The 18,709-nt window shown below is 41.6% G+C and overlaps 1 protein-coding gene across 3 annotated transcripts in view; it reads right to left on the bottom strand.

The window, feature by feature from the left end:
• Nucleotides 1-18,709, bottom strand: part of STK32B (serine/threonine kinase 32B) — a 348,577-nt gene that overhangs the window by 174,770 nt on the left and 155,098 nt on the right. The gene's annotated exons all lie outside the window — the stretch shown is intronic.

Here is an 18,709-nt window from a genome sequence, read left to right as displayed (position 1 = left end):
CCCATCTCTGCCTCTGTCTTCATGCCTTCGGTGCTTGGCTCCAGTAACATCAGCGCTTCACTGTGCTCTCACGCTGGGTCTTCCACATGCTGCTCTTGCAGCTTGGAAACCTCCCCCAGCCCAAAAATGCTTCCTTTGATTAATCCCATTTTTCATCTTCAAGATTTAGGATAAACATCATCCCTTCTAGACACCACCAAAGTCTCTTCAAAAGCATTAAGCACTCCCTGCTCTAATTTCCATAGTATCTTGCTCATTCTCTGTTACAGCACTGAGTTTATTGCCTTGTAATTATCTACTCATCCATATTCCCCACCAGGATTTGAACTCCTTGAGATCAGGGTTGTTGGAATGTGCTTATCTGCGTCCCATGATGCCGGCACAGTCCTTGGCATACATTTGATGCTGAGCACGCAACTACTGAGTGGATGAATGAATTAATAATTTATCATGGCCCGCCTTCTAGATACTACCTTCTCCACTTGCCTAAATCATGCTTGAATCCGTGTCATCCAGTGGACACTCGTCGGGCACCACCAGGACCAATGCCAAACATGGGTCCATTCACCCAGGCATGCCTTCTTCCCCTCGCACTGCTCTAAGAGGTTCCCGTTCCCACACATCAGGTGGTCTGGTCATCTCCATCCCATTATGACCCTATCCTGACTCACCTTGGTCTTGTCTTATTGAAAGAGAGGTTTAAATTTCTCAGATATAATTTGTACCCCTCATCACCTTTTAGTCTCCTCTTAGTGCAATGTGCTGACGTGAGGCTCCCTGGAGTTGACCCCATTACCACCATGATGGTCTGTACAGAGCCGAACCCTGTAGGGTAGTCACTGACTGTGATCTGTTCACCACTCCCCATCCTCTTCCCCAGGAGGACGGATGCCTGCCTCCTCTGTGCACAGATGTGAACCCTTACAAAGCCTCCTACAAACATCAACTGCAAATGTAGGCTGACTTGTCTGTATCTACTACTAGACTAGGCTCCGTAATTCAATATTCAGTTAACAAACCTTGTTGAATGCTCCCCCCTACAATGGCAGGCAAGAACCACATGTAATTCCCTCTTCTTTGACACAAGCAGATACCAGAACACATTTACTCAATGACTAAGTGGATAAGCACCCACTCACAATGATGGTATGTGCCACTTTTTTGGTCAAATTAAATGTTTTATGAACTACTGCCAAGTCAAGTCTTCCCACCATTTTCTGGGTAATTAATTGTTTGATTCTAAATGCTGAACTTTATATTTATCAGAATTAAATTTCAAATTGCCAGGTTTGAACCCAGGATGTAAGCCAAAACATGCACAAGTAAATCTAGATTCTTTTGCCCTCCACAGTTTGAACAATCCCTTCAAAAAGGATGCCACTTACAACTGCTATAAGGGGCTGAATTATGGTTCCCCAAAAGACTTGCCCACCAAGAATCTGTGAGTGTGAATTTATTTGTGAAGAAGAGCCTCTGCAGATGTAATTAAGTTAAGGATCTCAAGGTGAGATCATCCAGAATTAGGGTGGGCTTAAAATCCAATGAAGTATCCTCACAAGAGACAGAAAAAGAAAAAAGAAACAGAGAGAGGGCCACGTGAAGACGGAGGCAGAGACTGGAGTGATGCAGCCACAAGCTCAGGAACGGTTGCAGCCACCAGAAGATGGAGGAGGCAAGGGAGGATTCTCCTTCTAGAGCCTTCAGAGGGAGCATGGCCCTTCGGACACCTTGATTTGGGACTTCTGGCATCCAGAACTGTGAGTGAATAAATTTCTGTTGTTTTAAGATATCCGGTTTCGGGTACTTTGTCGTGGTAGCCATAGGAAACAAATCCAACTTTTGACGCCTCCTTCTATATTTTCATCAAAGAATCACACAACCATAGACTGTGAGCTTAAAACAACCTTGTATATTTTTAAGCTCCCTTTTTTTAAAATAAGAAAACTAAGACCTAGAAAAAGGAATTTGTTGGGCGGAAAGAGGCCTCGACCTCTGATTTGGACCATGTATTCTGATTCTCTTTCCATCTTATCATCCAATTAAATGTTGAAAAATATTAGTGAGAGAGGACAAAGGAAAAAGTCCAGTGGTCCTTTACCGGAAAGCTCACTTTAACTCTCCAACGTCATCAAACACATCACATGGCAGTAGAGACATCCAATGCAGATTTCACCTTGACATACTCCTCTCTGGGGAAAAGGGCGACATTGGCATCACATATCCTGGGTGATAACGTGCTGCTGCTTCTCTCCTTGGTCACACACCACCCTTCCCATGATCCACTCTCATTAAGGCTTACATTTGTTTCTAGCTCACATTTCCTTTCTCTTTTTAATAATTCCTTTCCCTCATCCTATTAGATTCATTGTCTCAGTCTTTCTGGTAAGGCCTCAGAGAAAACATCTGCAAGTTCTTCACTCCTCAACAATTAAATCCAGCTGGGCTTACAGACCTCACTGACAGAAGCTGGGTTCTTTCTTATTAATCTGTCGAGTGGGAAAACTCTTCACAATAAAGGATGAAATGGATGCAGGACATTAATAACTAACATCTGCAGATGTTCGCACAGCATTTTCACACCCAGTTCTTCATGTGATGCTCCCAGCGGTCCCTCCAGACAGCGTGAAGCAGGTGGTGAAATGCAGGAGCACCCTGGCTCTCAGATGCCCCAGTGGCTGTGACAGGAACGGTCCGCCTGTCAGGGTATAGTCGCCTATTCGCCTTTGGCTAGCTGCCCATGCAGAGGAGCTGTCAATCACAGTGTCCCACCCTGGCAGAGTACTAGGGAGCCTGAGTGACAGCCAGGCTGGCCAATCAGATGGTCCCATTGCCCTGGTCACAGGGAGGGGCTCAGGCACGAGACCAAGCCAGACCAGAACACCTTTTGGCGGCGGGGGTTGGGGGTTGCAGAATTTAACCTTAATTTAGGCTGATGATTCCTGGAGGTTCTGGACAATCCTTTTTCTTCTTCTTAGTTATGTATTCCACTTCTACAAACTAAGTTCATCAGACAGCTTCCTATGCAGCACAATCAGTAACACATGGTGTAAGAAGAGACGGTGTTGGTATAGCTGCTTTCGCAAACTGTTTGACTCCACCTGTTCAAACTGGATATGAAAACATTCCACCTATGTGCCGTGACCCAGTCATTCCACATCAAGGTATATATCCAGCAGAAATGTGCATGTTTGCACTCAAAGCCTTGTAGGAGAATGTTCATAGCAACACTATTTGTTAGAATCCCAAAGTAGAAATAACTCAAAAGCCCATCAACAGTAGAACGGATAAATAAATTGTGGTATATTCACACAATGAAATACTACACGGCAATGAGAACAAGTGATCTACAATTGCCTAGGAAGGTATGGATAAACCTCAAATCACAATGTTGAACACAGTAATCCAGAGAAAGAGGCTCTGGTCCCATGCTGTGTGCACTTTATCTACGTCTCATAACTACTGTCGGAGGACATTTATATAAAATACAAACACAGGCAAGACCAATCTATACTGTTCCAAGTCAGGATAGTGGCTACTTTTGGGGGATAGAGATCAAAAGGGATCTTGGGGTGCCTATGTTCTGATTCTTGTTCTGGGTGCTGGGTGAGTACAGTTTTGGAAAATTCTCTGAGCTGTACCACTTATTACATGTGCGCTTTTCTGTATGTGTTGAATTTTTCTTAAAGCTAAACGATTTTAAAGAAAGAACAAAGGCTATTCATCTAGGAAAAGAGAAGACTTAGGTAGGAGGCACAACTGTAGATCTTTATGTATCTGAGAGAGTGCCAGGTAGAAGCAGGTGTGAAGTTCAGAAGATTGAACCTGAAACAGGAGGGGAATGACCAGGAGACACTACAACTGAGTTGTAAAGGTGACCTTTTTGAGAATGAGAACTTCCCCTTGAATCTTCGCCTTTGGAAGGTGGTCAAAAGGTACAAACTTCCAGTTATGAAATAAGTCTTGGGGATGTCGTGTATAGCCTGGTGTCTGTAGTTAATAATACTGTATTGTATATTTAAAAGTTGTTAAGATAGTAGATCTTAAAAGTTCTCATCACAAGAAAAAAAAAATTGTAACGTGTGTGTGGTGATGGATGTCAACTAGACTTACTGTGGTGATCATTTCACAATATATAAAAATATCCAATCATTATGTTGTACATCTGAAACTAATATAGTGGTGTATTTCAGTTGTATCTCAATATAAAAGGCCATGTGGCAGGACTTCCCTGGAGGTGGAGTGGATAAGACTCCGTGCTCCCAATGCAGGGGACCCAGGTTCAATCCCTGGTCAGGGAACTGGATCCCACATGCATGATGCAACTAAGAGTTCGCATGCCACAACTAAGGAGTCCACCTGCCGCAACTAAGGAGCCCACCTGCCACAACTAAGACCTGGCACAACCAAGAAGATAAAAGTGGAGAGGTACGCAGGGACTAAATTTTCCGTGGCTTTATGGGTCATGTTAAGGATTTTATGCTATCTTCTAAGAGTAATGAGAAGACCCTGGACTATGTTAACCCAGAGATGTTAATGTGGTCTTATAAGGACTGCATTTGAAGCATTTTACCATGTTGGCAGTGGAGGAAATGAACAGAAAAGGGGTTAAGAAGGGGCACAACAAAATTACTTTATGGCGATGCTGTGGATGTTCAGTTGACAGATGATGATAACTTGGACTTAGGCAGTGGTAATGGATATGGAGGAAAGTGGAATGACCAGAAGTATGTTTTCTAGTAGAACAATAGGACTTAGTGACAGACTGGATGTGAAAAGGAAAAGATGTGAAAGATCAGTGAGGGCAGTCATGACCTGCCTAGTCATCAATGCCTTCCTGACATCTAGTTCCTAACACATCACAGTCAGACAATAGGTATTTGTTGAATGAACAAGTGTGTAAATGGACTGAGGTGCTGTCCTTTGACTGATCTGGGAAATATGGCAGAAGAAACAGAATTGGAGGTTAATACCACGAATGCAGTTTTAGACATAGGGAGTTTGAGATGCCCATCTCATTCATGAAAGAAGAACTGTAGGCACTGATATGCAGCAACATGGATGGACCTAGAGAGTATCTTAGTAAGTGAAGTAAGTCAGAATGAGAAAGACAAATCCCATATGATATCACTTATATGTGGAATCTAAAGTATGACACAAATGAACTTATCTATGAAACAGAAACAGACTCACAGACATAGAGAACAGCCTTGTGGTTGCCAAGGTGGGTGGGGACTGGGGGAAGGACTGGGAGTGTGGGATGAGTAGATGCAAACTAGTATATATAGGATGGATAAACAACAAGGTCCTACTGTAGAGCACAGGGAACTATAGTTAACATCCTGTGATAAACCATAATGGAAAAGAATATGAAAAAGAATGTATGTATATCTATATATATGTATAACTGAGTCACTATGCTGTACAGCAGAAATTAACATAACATTGTAAATCAACTATACTTCAATAAAGTTTTTTTAAGAAACAACTGTAGGCACTGAAAAGATGAGTCTGTAACTCAGAAGACGAGATTTGGCCTGGAGATCCTCATGTGGGCACTGCTGGCATATGAAGCAGGTAATGGAAGCAGGTTCAAAAAGGAATTAGAATGAGAGGGAAGAAGACCCAGAAACTCAGCTCTGAGGGACACTAACATTTAAAATTGGGAGACTGGGACTGACATATACACACTACTATATATAAAATAGATAACTGGGCTTCCCTGGTGGCGCAGTGGTTGAGAATCTGCCTGCCAATGCAGGGGACATAGGTTCAAGCCCTGGTCTGGGAAGATCCCACATGCCGCGGAGCAACTGGGCTCATGAGCCACAACTACTGAGCCTGCGCATCTGGAGCCTGTGCTCCGCAACAGGAGAGGCCGTGACAGTGAGAGGCCCGCGCACTGCGATGAAGAGTGGCCCCTGCTCGCCGGAAGCAGAGAAAGCCCTCGCACAGAAACGAAGACCCAATGCAGCCAAATAAATAAATAAATAAATAAAATGAATTTAAAATAGATAACTAATAAGAAACTGCTGTATAGCACAGGGAACTCTACTCAATACTTTTTAATGACCTGTATGGGAAAAGAATCTAAAAGGAGAGTGGATATATGTATAACTGATTCACTTTGCTGTACACGTGAAACTAACACAATATTGTAAATCAACTATACTCCAATAAAAAATAAAATAAAAATAACAAAACTCAGGAGGAAGAATCTGCCTCCTGTTTCCAGCAAATTTTTCTAACAGTGAATTAGTGTGACACACTGGCTATCTCAAAACCTTAAAATTGAAGAATATTTTTGTGTCATTAATGAACATTTATTGACAATCTTCCTGGGACTTCCCTGGTGGTCCAGCTGTTAAGATTCTGCACTCCCAAAGCAGGGGATCCAAGTTCGATCCCTGGTCAGGGAACTAGATCTCGCATGATGCAACTAAGAGCCCGTATGCTGTAACTAAGAGCTGGCACAGCCAAATAAGTAAATAAATATTTTTAAAAAAGAAATAAAGAGGGCTTTCCTGGTGGCGCAGTGCTTGAGAGTCCGCCTGCCGATGCAGGGGACACGGGTTCGTGCCCCGGTCCGGGAAGATCCCACATGTCGCAGAGCGGCTGGGCCCGTGAGCCATGGCCGCTGAGCCTGCGCATCCGGAGCCTGTGCTCCACAACGGGAGAGGCCACAACAGTGAGAGGCCCACGTACCACAAAAAAATAAAATAAAATAAAGAAAGAAAGAAAATCTTTTTTCCTATATAAGCTCTTAGGTGCTGGAGATACAAACCTAAGGCATATTCTCTGCCCCAAAGAAATCAGTGACCTAACCAGCCATGTGATAATGTCCTGAATTGCTCCACACCCTACGATACCCAAGAGGAAGTAACTAAGATTACGCATTTTGTCTTCATCATAAGGAGTGCTCTGGGCTTGGCTACAGAAAAATAAAATTTTATTTCTGCGGGCCAAAAAAAAAAGAACTTTCCCAATACAACCTAGCTTGAGAGGCAGCTCTGACCACCAACACACCACAGTTGATGGTCAGTAAGTGTCCAGATGCTCCCACAAATGGATCCCATAGTTACCCCACCCACCCCTGTTTTCCTGGAGTCTTATTCCAGTCCTGTCCCCTTCTGCAGGTCTCTCAGTGTTAGATGCTCAGTTCCCCTTGTTTGTTGAAGAGCTGGTAAGTGACAAGGACCAGACTCCAGCCCACGTCTGCCAGCTGATAGCTCATCTCCCCTCCTTCTGCATCTGGTACCTCCATCTTCACTTCTGCAGACTCGCTCTTAGGAGGAGGAAGTTATACCAGGACGTGATGTTATTAGCCTTGTTAAGAATCTGAAGTGCTGTTGGGTTCAAAGGTTCAAATTGAAGATTCTATTTTTAGCCAAATGAGACAGGAGCCAACTGTTCTCAACAGATTCTCTTCCTCAGTGACAAAGACTTTATTTAGTCAAAATAACAAGTTATGTTATAACTTGGATTTAGTAAGTTGCGATGCCAACCTTTCAAGTGTAGGCAAATTTCTGTATATTTGGCTAAGGTATAACCTTCTATTTATCTTCAATTCTCTTCATACGGACAAGCTCTTGGATAAAGTTGCTGGATTGAGTCTGACATGCAATCTAGGATGAATAATCTAAAGAGGAAGTGTTCTTTCTGTAAAACTTTAAAACTCTTTAAAACTCTTACTACCCTTCAAATGGTCCAAAAAAAACACACCATTTACAGCGTTGCAGTGAAACCTTTCAAAGGAGAGGGGAAGGCATGAGAAGAATAGCAGCAGCTACTTACAGAGCAGCGTCCACATGCCCAGTGCTGTTCTAAGCTCTCGCCACATCCCACCTCATTCCACCTTCCCCATAACACTAAGAGGGACACACACTGTCATCCCCTTTCCAAGGAGAGGAAACCAAGGCACAGGGAGATTAGGTAACTTACCCCAGGTCTCACAACCAGTAAATGGTGGAGCTGGGATTCAAAATCAAGTATTCAGGTCCCAGGGAACGTCTTCTTGTCCACCAGGCTGGCTACCCAGCACCCGCCGCGTGCTAGGCATCGTACACAGCACCCTGCATGACAATCTTGTGCAGGAGGCAGCCAAGAACCCATTCTATAGATGACAAATCTGCAGTTTTTTTCAGATTGAGCTTCTTGCCCAAAGCTGCCCACTAGTAAAAGATTCAGAAAGTCCACCTCATCTCCAAATCTGTGCATGACAAGGACGCACCTCCATCCTCCTCCACCCCATCTCAAGTAACCAGCACAAGACCTGGCACATAACAGGCATTCAGTTACTATTTGATGAATGAATGAATGCATTCTTACCACCCTTATTATGGGGCTCCTTCTCCCTTGTATCTTTGTTCCCTCTCTCTCTCTCTCTCTCTCTCTCTCTCTCTTTCTCTCTCTCTCTCCCCCTCCCTCTCTCTCTCTCTCTCTCTTTCTCTCTCGGATCTTTCATCTCAGCACATGATTCTGCTAATCCTGCCCCTCGAAAAAAAGATTCTCTTTTGTCCCCTAGATCGTCACAGGGCTACTGATTCCTTTTGATTCTTCTCTCGTTGATTCTTCACGTTCATGTTTCTTTAAAGATGTGTTTACACTTGTTTCGTCTCCTTCCTCCGTGACCATCGATTTTTTTTTTTTTTTTTTTTTTACTGCTGGGTTCCTCAACTTTTCATGATGTGGGCCCTCTGGTGTGAGTTCAGTCCTGCCAGGTTCCCATACCCTTGGTGATGTGGGCCCTCTGGTGTGAGGTGGTTCCTGCTGGGTGCCTCAACCCCTGTGACCATCGATCTTGAGCCCTTTGATATCTAGTTTCTCTTTTCTACCCACAACCATTCCTTTGAGAACAACTCTTTCTAAGGTCACATCCATCCTTCATTTGCTCAGTCAGTATTTATTGAGTGTCTGCTGTATATGAGGCAAGGCAGCTAGAGCATGGAAGAAGTCATTCATGAGCTGTTCACATCTTGGAGCTCAGGGAAGCACAAACAAAACAAGTCATAGAAAGTGTGATAAGGAATATTGAAAGAAGGCCATCACTTCCTTATGAGAGCGACAGTGGAGTTTCTCAGGCCTGGCTAGTCCTCAGTCTGGCAGGGAACATTTCCTACTGCTGTACAACCCGACAGGGAAGCCTGGAGGACCTGGGAAACTGTACCTACATCAGCAGGCCTGCTTGATTATCTCCTGCCTTTTTGTATCTGTCTCCAGAAGTTTCTATATCCTTTTCCATGGACTCTAAATAGGTCTGCTGGCATAGGTCTACCCATCATTGTGACAACCACCCTCTCCCAATTTCCCCCACCTCCGCTATTCCTGGAATTTCTTGGTAATACATCCATTCCTTAAATATTGGTATTCCTGAAGGTTCCATTCTAGAACTGTTCTCATCCTCTTCTAAGGTAATCCTGTGGGGAAATTTTCTGTAGATTCATCTAGCCCCTGTGAGAAATAGCAGCTAATATTTCTTCAGTGTTCTATGTCAGAACTGCACTCCATGTTTTACATATGTACATGTGTGTAAATGCTTCTTAAACACCATATCACTGGCCCAAATAAGCATCTTAAGCTCTGCACTAACAGTTCTCAAAATTGCTCCTTTGGGGATCTCCAAGATCCTTTCAGGGTGTCTACATCGTCAAAATTGTTTTTATACTATTAAATCTTTATTTGCCCAAACTTTCATATTCTCATGAGTGTGTAGTGGAGTCTTCCAAAGCCACATGACATGTTATGATGTCAAATTTAAATGGAATGCGTGCTTGTATATTCTTGTGTTTTCTAGACCTTTCTAAGGTAAGAAGTTTGAGGTATACATATGTTCATTTTTCAAAGATTATCTCAGTTTGGTCTCAGAATTTCCACTGTGTTCTTATTAGCCATCTTTGGTTATATCTGCTTAATATCTGTAATCTCATTATCATCTAGTAAATTGTTCATTTGAAATCCTGAAGTTCTCCTTATACTTACTTAGAAACATAAAAACTATCCTATGTTGTCCCATTTTGTAATAACATTTAGAAAATAATTTCAAAATAATTTCTAGAAAATAAAAATATGAAAATTTAAATCTTATCTAAAACCTTTGTTATTTTATAACTCAGTAATATTTTACTTGAAAATAAATGAACATTTATAAAATATTTTTCTTCTGCTTAAGAATAAGTCATTAGCTTAAAATAATTAAGACGATTCACCTCCTCAACCCATAGCTGAATCATCTGTAACTAAAATTGCTGAGAAAGATGAAACAGACATATCAGACCACTCTGACTCATGGAAGAAAGCAATCTACTCCAAAGAAATTAGGTAAAAATACAAACAAAACTACAATGAAAAACAAACAAAGTGACTTTAGTTCCCTCAACTTCACAGATGTTAATCATTTATCTTACTGTGTTCTATGGAACAGACCATTTTAGAATACTACTGTGGCGCCAGTTCATTCCGAATTTAGAGAAAAAGGAACTAAATATATTAAACATAGACAAAACAAGTTCCTTAAAAGCCAAAAATGTTGTTCATTACAGTTTTGCACAGTTTAAATGAAAAAGCCACTCAACCATGTTACAGGATAAGTTATCGCATTTCATTGGCTGGAGAAGCACAGATGATAGCTCAGAGGCTAATAACGCCTTATACCCTTGACATTACTGAATGTCTGACGAATAAGTCCGCAAAAGAAACCATGGCATTGACAGTTTCCAAAAACACAGTAACCTTTTGAGTTAAAGAGTTAGTTGCAAACATAAAGACTGAGTCAACCAATCAAATGTGGAACTGTACTTTTGTCTTACAAATCGACAGACATGGCAGGACTTGCAGTTTTGCTGGTATTCTTCTGGTATCAGCATCTGCTAATCATCAAAGAAGATTTTGCAACAGGGGTGCTGAAGTATTCAAAGTGCTGACTATCTTATGAATCTTGGAATGTGTTTTCACTGACAGCACAAATGCAATGATGGGTGAAGTGGATGGCCCCTTTGCACAAATTAAAGGAATGGCACCAAACTGTACCAATAGTCATTGTGTTTCTTGCTACCACACACTCATAAATAAAAGCCAATTCACTTAAGAATGGCATTGATGAAGCAGGAAAAAAACTGTATAAACTTATATCCTTTCTTTTTAATAGTCTGAGTGACGAAATGGGAAATTTGTATAAAGCACTTCTCTCCAGAAAAAAAAAAAACAACAAACCCTTTTGCAGTTAAGTCATAAACTGAACCAGACACTTTTTTCATGGGATGCTTTTTAATTCAGAGATTGACTGACTGACAAACCTGAAGATGAATGAAGTCAGCCTGTCATTTCAAGAAAAAATCATCTAATTGGGGCTTCCCTGGTGGCGCAGTGGTTGAGAGTCCACCTGCCGATGCAGGGAACGTGGGTTCGTGCCCCGGTCCGGGAGGATCCCACATGCCACGGAGGGCTGAGCCCGTGAGCCATGGCCGCTGAGCCTGTGCGTCCGGAGCCTGTGCTCCGCAACGGGAGAGGCCACAATGGTGAGAGGCCCACGTACCACAAACAACAACAACAACAAAAAAAACCCATCTAATTGTATTTGTTGCTGATACTAAAATTTAAGTTTTCAACTAAAAAGTAGACTTTTAGGAAACTTGTGTCTGTCATAGGAGTTTGACAGCTTTCTGACACTTAAAGATGGATCTGATGAGTTTGGTAGTCATATTAACAAGTGTGACTTTTAAATGGTGTATAATGGAGTATGCCACCACTGAGAAGCTCTGAATAAATCATTGACTATTTTCCAAAGTACTGATGTATTATGTTACAAAATAATGCATGAGTAAAGGGTCCACTTAAATTTCAAGACAGACTAAAGGATTTTAAGGTAATAGAATATGAAAAGTTCATTGACATGGTTTCAGATATCATACCACAACTGATCTTTAAGGAGATGCCACTCATTGGGTTTTGAAATAATATGAAAGAAGAATATCTGAAATTATCTGAAAAAAGGCCATCAAAATACTCCACCCTCCACCAACAATATATGTGTGTGATGCTGGGTTTTCTTTATATGCTTCAATGAAAGCATCACATTGCAACAGATTGAATGTGGAAGCAGATATAAGGATACTGCTTTCCATAAAACCAGATATTAAAGAGATTTGAGAAAATGTAAAACAATGGCATTTTCTCACTGTATTTTTGTTTGGAAAAATAGGAATTTTAATAAAAATGTTATTTATGTTAACACGTAGGGGATTTATTATTGTCACTTAAAAATACATTTATAAATAAATCCTTTTTAAGTCCTTAGTTTTCATTCTTAAAATTGTAAATATTAATAGATACAACCCATATAAACAAAATCTCTTTGAGGTCCTCAGTAATTTTCAAGAGTGTAAAAGGGCACCTGAGACAAAACATTTTGAAAACCACTGATCTAAATTGTCTATTTGATGTCCACGGACACCTGAAATAAACATTTCTAAAAATCTCAGCTTAAAAAAAAAGTAGCTAACAGTTCTTGAACGTTGACTATGAGCCAATCATTGCAGTAAAGTCCTTATAAGCGTTATTTAATCCTCACAGCTCTATGATACAGGTATTATTAATTACTGCTCCCAGTCTTTGTCTTGGTTCTCCAATAACAGGTCCTGAGATGAGGATTTGTCTGAAAGCAGTTTACTAGTAAGGGTTTCTAGGAAAACCAGTCAGGGAGTGGAGAAGTGGGACCCAGCATGAAAAGAGGCCAAGGAAAAATGTGACATCTATACCCAGGAGGGTTCTAAGGGGGAGCTCTGGAGACAATGAGAACCACTCCTGAGATGTCCCTGATTGAGGTTCAAGGGAGCTGGAGGGTTTACACATCTGCACCCAGATATCTCCAGGAGGATATAAATTCCTGGGCAGTTCCAGCAATACGTGCATCAGGGAGAGAAGGCTCTGGAAGGCTGAGAGCAGCCCAACAACAAAGACATGTGGGTGCTGGCAAGCTGGAGGGAAGCACGCTGGGATCCAACAAGTGGTAAAGTGATCCAAGCAGGCAAGGGCATGGCCAGAGCACCGACAGCATCTGCTACATGCCTATTTCACAGGTGAGGTAAGTTATTTCGCCTCCCACCCAAACATGTCTTCCTTCGTCTGTATTATTCATCTCAGTAAACAATACTATCCTTCCAAGCCTGAATCGCAGGTATTACTAAGATTCCTCCTCTTCCCTTATCTCCTATCTCCTATAGGAATCAGGTCACCAAGCCCTGACAATGTTACTTCCTTAACATCTCAGGAATGCATGCCCGTTAGAAATACTGGATGCATTTTATTGCTGTAAAGTTGGGTGAAGAATACAGCTTATTCTACTGGTGGAAGTAGAGATACCACTGATTGCTTCCTTCCAACAGCAGACTCTGGAACTTCAACATTCAAAGAGTTGGATCTATAGAGCAGATCCTTAACCCACCATCCTGGTGGGCGGGGCAGTAACAAAGAGAAGGACATGAACTGCTTCCAGGCAGGCCATCTCTAAGGAACAGAGAGGGCCAGGCACCCTCATAGGGACACTCACCTTCAATATGCCAATTACTTTCAATAGAGAAAGAAGGTTTAAGTGATATTATATATCCAATTACTCAGAAATCCAATAAGTTATAAGAAGCACGAAGAAATGACAGCAGCTTATTCTCCAATAATTTTCTTAGAAGATGGATTGGATTTTTTAGTAGAAATTCCTATTTGGGGTGTCAACTTGATAAAGAGGAGAGAGCAGAGATGGTTCTCACTGCCACTCTTTTAGTTGATTACTGCAACAGGGACCTCACTCAGCTCCCGCCTCTGTTCTTTCTGCCTCCAGTCACTGCCACACTCCCATGGAGATGCAGCCAAGGTATAAATCATTTCATACCCTCACTTCCTAGTTAAAACCCTCTGTGCCCCCTCACTGTCTCCAGATGAAATCTAAATTTCTAAGCCTAGCATATGAGGTTCTTGGTGATCTGCTCTCTGCCTTTTCAGCCTCAGCTCTAGTTGTTTGACGTTTTGCATTTTATGTTTCTGTATTTTATGTTACCGTAACCTGCTTATACATGAAATGCCTTCTCTCTGCCTCACACTAACCTGCAACCTCTCACTCACTATTCAGTATTCAGCTCAGAGATCATCTTCACCAGAAAGCCTTATCTGACCTCAGCAGGCTGACCTATACTCAACATTCATCACCCTGTCTCTGGGATTTCTTACATACTTGCTAATCCTTACAAAAGGACTGTGTGCTCATTTGTGAGAGCTGGAACCCTGTCCTGTTGGTCTTAACATTCCCAAACCTTATCACAGTGCCTGGCACAAAGCCAGAGGCCCTTGGATGGATGAACAGCTGAGAAATGCTTCAGGACCCTGGACAGTTCCCAAGGAGCGCTTTTGCTCTGATGGTTCCTGAAGCCATAATGAGTGAGGGGTCTGGGGTTAATCCCATCTTCTCTTTGGGATTCTTTGTTAAGAATTCTTCACATATTGTAGGCTGGCCTTTGTAGTTCTTACCCATGAGGCCCAATCCTTTATCTGGCTCTACATTTAAAATGTATCTCAAATTCATCTACTTTCCATTTACAAGCCTAATTCAAGACACTATTATCTTTTTCCTGGGCCACGAAAGCCTCCTAAATAGGCTGTTTTGCTTTTGCACCCCAATCTATCTTCCCCACAGAAATCAGCGTGAGCTTTTAAACATACAAATCAGCGTGGTGGATTAAAAGTGGACACCAAATTCTTCGCCACTGCTCCCATCAAAAGGTATAATCTACTTACAGTCCCTTTGAGTCTGGGCTGGCCCAGTGGCTTGTATTAACTAGCAGTGCAGCAGAAGTGTCTCTGTGCAACTCCTAGGGCTGGGTCTTGAATAACAGCAGTATAGATTTAAGCCGTTTATAGAGCCCTGATAGGTTGATAACGAGGTACACCCACTTCACCTGGTTTAAAACCCCATAGGATTTTAAGTGCTTCCCATTTACCTTGGGATAAAAAATAGACATCTTAAGCTAGTTCAGAAAGCACCTCCACCTCCTCCAGCCTTCCCCTTACTTTCTGCACAGCCATCACATCGGCTGTATCTATGCATCTTGTATTTATGTGCCATCCACCCTCGTCCAACCTGTGCCCACGCATAGAACTTGTCTTTCTCACTGCTCCATCCTCCTTCTTCAGTCTGACAAACTCCAATCTATATTTCAGGTCACAGCTCAAAAATCACTTCTGCAAGGAGGCCTCCCTGACTCTGACCCATTGACCAGATGAGGTCCCCTACTGTATACTCTGAGTTTCTCAACATTTCCCTGTCATGACAAACACCTTTCTTTGCTGTTTGTATCTCCAGTAAGTTCTCTTGGACCATAAGTTCCATGAGGATAAATGCTGTGCCCATTTTGTCCATTGCTGTATCCTTGGCAGACAACAAATGCCTAGCACCTACTTAAATGGATGTTATTTGTCTTTAGCAGAAGTTCTCAAAGTGTGGTCCCCAGACCAGCAGCATGAGATCCCCTGGAGACTTAGAGATGCAAATTCTCTGGTCCCATTCCAGACTTACAGAATCAGAAACTCTAAGGTAGGGCCAGAAGATCGTGCTTTAGCAAGCTCTCCAAGTGATTCTGATGCGCACAAAAGTTTGAGAACCACTGGTCTTTTTAAAATTAATTAACTAATTAAAGTATAGTTGATTTACAATATCGTGTTAGTTGCAGGTGTACAGCCCAATGATTCAGTTATATATATTTTTATATATATATTCTTTTTCAGATTCTTTTCCCTTATAGGTTATTACAAAATATTGAGTGTAGTTCCCTGTGCTATACAGTAGATCTTTGTTAGCTATCTATTTACCTCTAGACAGCACCAAGAACCACTGATCTTTAACACTAAGGCACTCACACTGTAACAGGCAAGACTTAACACTGCTCAACCACAAAAGGCAAGACTAGAACCAATGGGTGGATGTTCTTTGCAGGCTGATTTTGGATAAGGGATAGGAGGCATTTTCTCACAATCAGGAAAGTTCCATAACAGAATGCACTTGAGAAAGTGATCAGGGCATACCAGGCACCTAGCTGTGCAGGTACATTTTCTGGCTTAGAGTTACCACTCAATAAATGGTGACTTGAACGGTGGAGAAGAGATCCCTGAGTCAGGTAAGACCAGCTGCTATGTTCCCATTCATCTCGAAGACTGTTGGAGACACCACAATTGTGCCTACTCTGAAGATTTAAAGGAGCGTAATGAAGCTTAGAGTGGCTTACGTAAAACAACCTCTAATGTTGAATAAATATAGCAGAAGCCACGAACTGTCCTCTACCTGACTCCAGGAGAAGCTAAGTAATAAAGATTTTATAAGTGGCTCTAAATTTAAAAAAAAAATTAAATCTAAGTGGGAAGCTGTTTGACTGATCAAAGAAGGTCCAACTTCAGGAAACCTGAACAGGAGAAGCTGCCAGTATCGGAAATCAAACGGCGTGTGTTCCCTGTGAAAGGTGCTCTGCGTTTACACACTGTCTACTAATTGGAGCTGACTGAATAGATAATCATTTGGAGAGGAAATGATGTCGAAAGTCCTGCAGTCAAATTAGAGAAAGATGTAAAAACTGATTGAAGTGACTAAGATCTTTAAACACCTCCCAACAACAATCAACACATCAGTTCCCTATTTAAAATTGCAGTTCACACAATCGCCATACAAATCGCAGGATGGTTCTCTTTCGACTTAGAACTTAGTTAACACGCTATGTTCTCCAGACTCTGTTCTCTAGACTCTGAAAGGGTCACGATTGACACTGCTGAAGGGAAAGGATTCCACATATTTTTGTGTCACTGTTTGCTCCTGAAATAAATAGTTCAGTGATGATCCCATATAGCAAATACCTTGCTTCCATCTAAAGACCTTCAAAAATGATGGTTAGACTTTTAACACATCCATCATTCCCAGATGTCTTCCTGTCACAGTTTTGAATGGATGATCCAGCCCTTTCCATATATTGTTACCATTCATTTATCAACAAGAAAAGAACTATGTTAAGTAAGTAGTTTAGAGCCGCAATATCTTTCTTGATTTCTCCCAAGGTGAAATGCTTTCTTGCTTCCTCTTAAAACTTTAACGCTTTTGTTCATATCTTTCTCATAATAAAAACACAAATTTGGAGCATTTGCCAATATGCATCTAAATATAGGAAAAAATGAAAATTTCTTCCTTATAAGGAAAAAAATGAAAATTCAAACCTGTAGGAATTACAGATGTTAAGGAAAAATTAAAATTATGTCACGGAAAAGTGAAAATTCATATCTGTATATACAGTCTCCCCTGGATGTACAAAAATAGGCATAAGCAAAAGACTAAGAGGAAATGCCAAAGAAACTGAGACAGTCTTTTTGTTTTTGTAAATTTATTTTATTTTATTTTATTTTTGGCTGCGTTGGTTCTTCGTTGCTGCACGCGGGCTTTTCTCTGGTTGTGGCGAGCGGGGGCTACTCTTTGTTGTGGTGCACAGGCTTCTCATTGTGGTGGCTTCTCTTGTTGCAGAGCACAGGCTCTAGGCGCGTGGGCTTCAGTAGTTGTGGCACGTAGGCTCAGTAGTTGTGGCTCGCGGGCTCTAGAGCGCAGGCTCAGTAGTTGTGGCGCATGGGCTTAGTTGCTCCGCGGCATGTGGGATCTTCCCGGATCAGGGCTCGAACCCGTGTCTCCTGCATTGGCAGGTGGATTTTTAACCACCGCACCACCAGGGAAGCTCCGACAGAGATAGTCTTTAGCTGATGGGATCATGAGAGATTTAAAATCTCTTTTTAATTTTCTCTTATTATTATCAGGTTATAACAATTCATACAGTGTGACAGTAGTGCAGGGTTGGACAAGTAGACCATAGGAACAGAAAGACAACCCAGAAACAAACCCAGAGGTATAATAAAATGATATATAACACTGCAGGTCACTGGAGAAAGGGGGGACATTGTATCCATGAGGGACTATAATAAGTGGTGCTGAAATAGTGGGTTTTCTAAAAGGAACAAAAGAAAACTGCACCTAAATATCACCATATACAAAAATCAACATCTCACACCATATACAGAAACCTTTTGGATTTAAGCATCAAATGTGAAAAGCCAAACTTCAAACTGTTAGAAGAAAATATAGGGAAATCTCACTGTGACCTGGAGATTGAGAAAGCTTTTTCAAAGCAGACAAAATATACTAACTTTAAAAAGAAAAGATTGGTAATTTAATTCCATTAAAACGGAGATCATTTTTATCAAAAGTCGCCATAACATGTGAATACAAGCTACAAATTGCAAGAAGATATCCAACATATATAAATCCTCCATAAATCAATAAGGAAAAAGACAATCTTGTTAAAAATGAGCAAATGGCATGACTATAGATGGGAGAGGGACTGTCTGAAACAGGGGACAGAGAAGGCTTCCCCGAGAAGGCAACATTTGTGATTTTAATGAGGCAGGCTTCTATACGGCAGGAGAAAGTTCAATTAAGGGGAGTATTGAAGTCCGCTCATTAGGCAGAGCCAAGCTCTGTTCTTGGACAACCTCTGTACCAGTAATAAACATGATATTTGCATCTTTACTGGCCTCACTTCTGGGTTCATTTCTCAACTGGTTCTAAGCCGGGCGGGTGAAAGAGAGGGAAAGGTATTATTTATCAGACTCAGATCCCAACAGGAAAGAACCTGAATTTTATTCTGGATGG

Source organism: Aethalodelphis obliquidens, unplaced genomic scaffold (genome assembly GCF_003676395.1).
Source record: "Aethalodelphis obliquidens isolate GAN/ISIS:26980383/991018 unplaced genomic scaffold, ASM367639v1 scaffold6, whole genome shotgun sequence".
NCBI lineage: Eukaryota > Metazoa > Chordata > Mammalia > Artiodactyla > Delphinidae > Aethalodelphis > Aethalodelphis obliquidens.
Note: the sequence above shows the minus strand (reverse complement) of the source record. Positions and strands in the feature narration are given on the sequence as shown.